The sequence below is a fragment of the Lepidothrix coronata genome, unplaced genomic scaffold (assembly GCF_001604755.1).
Source record: "Lepidothrix coronata isolate B3197 unplaced genomic scaffold, Lepidothrix_coronata-1.0 Scaffold2128, whole genome shotgun sequence".
In the NCBI taxonomy this organism is placed as follows: Eukaryota; Metazoa; Chordata; class Aves; order Passeriformes; family Pipridae; genus Lepidothrix; species Lepidothrix coronata.
This window is the reverse complement of record NW_016692308.1, coordinates 1-2,901: the sequence shown is the minus strand read 5'-3', so window position 1 is coordinate 2,901 and position 2,901 is coordinate 1. Positions and strand designations below refer to the sequence as shown.

At 43.2% G+C, this 2,901-nt stretch overlaps 1 long non-coding RNA gene across 1 annotated transcript; it reads left to right on the top strand.

The window, feature by feature from the left end:
* The first annotated feature begins 544 nt into the window (after nt 1-544).
* On the top strand, nt 545-2,228 carry LOC108491864. The gene is made up of 3 exons (XR_001872952.1): nt 545-713; nt 1,153-1,355; nt 2,088-2,228. It is a non-coding gene; the product is annotated as an uncharacterized LOC108491864 (long non-coding RNA).
* Nucleotides 2,229-2,901: the final 673 nt, after the last annotated feature.

The window sequence follows — 2,901 nt, the reverse complement described above, 5'->3', positions numbered from 1 at the left end:
GTATAGTTACAGACAGTGTGTATTAATGGTTGCCAAAGTCTCTGAACTATTTTGAAAAAGCAAATAATCATTTGCTTTGCCCCTGTGTTATGTGGGCAAATAATCTACAAATGATCTATTGCCAAAGGAATTATGGAGTAGCAAAGGACACTTGATGTGGCAGATGAGGACAGGGAGGTTTGTTTTCAAAAAAAGCCAACAAAAAAACCCCCACAAACCTTTGACTTGTTTAAAGATGTCTTTTAAGATTTGATTTTATCAGATGTTCCTGTTAAACTCACCCAGAGGGTGGTTGGCACTGCCCAGGCTCCCCAGGGCAGTGGGCACGGCCCCAAGGCTGCCAGAGCTCCAGGAGTGTTTGGACAACGCTCTGAGGGACAGGGGGGGATTGTTGGGGGTCTGTGCAGGGCCAGGGGTTGGCCTGGATGGTCCTTGAGGGTCCCTCCCAGCTCAGGCCATTCTGTGGTTCTGCCTCTCTTGGGATATTTGAGTATTAAATTTGCCTGCCAAGACTGATAACTCCTAACGTTTATTTTTTTTCCTCTTATATTGATGTCTAAATATCAGATAAACCATTTGACTCCTCAACAGTGCGTGCCTTGCTCCAGGAATCCAAAAAATTACTCCATGCTTTCAGCTCGAGGTCGGACTACAACGGTGTCCTGCCCCGGGCTTACACTGCACTGACCAAACTGTGGGAGAGGCTGGCAGAGGTGAGAGGAGCTCCAGTGCTTGTTCACCTCAACTTGTTCCATGGTCATATTACAAACCTGGCTTAGATTTCTTAAGTATTCTTGCCATTTCCACTAAGTTTTGCAGGAAATGTTGTCGCTGGTATCTTTTCAGAGTGAACAGACCCCAACTTTAACTTTAATTTTCACGTGGTGAATATCTGTAGATATTTGGGAGACTCCTTTTTCCCCCCACTATTTGTGTTAGTATTGGGAGGGTGACTGAGAAACATTTTGTCTTAGCTTTCTGTTGCATTTGTAGCTGATGGGCCTTAAAGATTAAATTGCTGTTTCTCCTTCTGAAGAAGGAATCCCACACTATGAGTCCCTCACTACTGCTCTTAGTGTGTAGAAGTGTTCTAGTTTTCTGAAGTTAGGAACCAAATACATTCATGATTTGTTTGCTGAACTGTTTTATAAGGTGAGGGCAGACAGTGAGCAGCATTTATCAGAAGACATCATGGTTCTTTCAGAAAATGCTGAAAAAATGGAAGCCACGACACCCAATCTGCCAAACCCTGAAGAAAAAGAGTTACATCCAAGCTTTCATGTGGCTCAGGAAAGCAGGCACCAGGAAATCTGGTCGGTCCTTGAGGGTGTTTGGAACACAATGAACCTGTACAGGTAAAGCTAAAGGAGCTCAGAACTTCTACAGAACCTTAAATAATTTTCAAACAAGCACACTTAAAAATTGAGCTTTTTTCCCCCCACTATTTTAGAATAAAATCTATTGATAATTAATCAAAATCAAACCCCAAAACCCCACAAAAAATCACACAACCTGTCACACAAAGAAGTTGGGAGCATGCAAATTATGTCCTTCTGCTGCTCTATTGTGGGCAGCAACTGAAATAAACTGCCTTGGAAAAGGTTGTTGAAAACCCCACAAATGTGAGACATTCATGGAAATCTCATATTTATCCATGAAAAGAGGCGTTCAAGCTCCAAGATTTCTTGTGGTTATTTCTTTCCAAATCCAGTGGAGGTCTATGAAATTCTTTACCTTATTTTTAACCTTTAATCAGTTTGAAATAGAAAACGTTTTCTTGTGAAGCAAAATCCTTCACTGAATAAAATCCAACTGCAGAGTCTAGGGATGAATTTCCTTTCTCATGGAAACTCAGAATTGCAGGAAATGAACCCCTTTTCCATCTGGGTGTTTTACCGTTGCTTTTAGTTGGGTTATTTTGTTCTGAGACTGTTTTACACAACATGGGTTTAGTATAAGTTTATGTTTGATCTAGTTTTTTAGTAGACCACATACAATGCACACAACAGATACTGAGTTTCTCTGCACTCTGAGGATTTTTATTAACTGCTTTCCTCTGTCTCTTCTTTGTTTCTTTTTAATTTTAGTATTGAAATATTCCAGAAGTTGGACCCCAGTGCAGTGACTATGGCTGCAAAGTCTTCGTTTGAGGAAGCTTTTTTAGGCCTGCAGAAGCTGTTGGCAGCTGTGAAGGATATCCAGGAAGGAATTAGTAGGTGAGCATTCCAGCTGGGGCAGAAAAGTGAGTAACAGTCACTTGAAGTCCCTAAAAGTCACTGAAATATTTCAGTACCAAACCACACTTGAGCTCTGTATGCTTAGCTATGTGATTCCCAGTGGAAATCTTGGTCAAGGCTATACAGAACCATCTCTTGGTAGCCAAAGAACATGGAACTGTTGCAGACATTGAGATCTCTTGCAGGGAATTTTCTCTTCTGTGGGAGGAGAGCAATGGGATTTGTTTTTCCATGTTTGATGCCAAGCAGGTCAGTTCTGCTCCAAGGGTAACTGGAGCTGGGACATGATTAATACATCAGCTCTGATGGCAGCAGCTTTGAATAATTCAGAGCATTGGCTTGCCAAGGCCCCATGGAATGGGGGCAAATCTCCAGTGTAGTGAAGGACACAACGTTTTGGGGCTTTGTTCCCAATTCCAGAGTGTTCTTCAGGAGTCAGAACCTGTGTCCCAGCCCTGACAATGAGCAGCAGCTGCACTCTCCATTTAGGAAGGATCATATTCCCTCTGCCTTCGTAGAATCACAGAATTCCAGCATGGTTTGGGTGGGAAGGGACCTTAAAACTCATCCCACCTCCTGCCATGGGCAGGGACACCTTCCACCAGCCCAGGTTGCTCCAAGCCCCGTCCAACCTGGCCTTGGACACTTCCAGGGATCCAGGGGC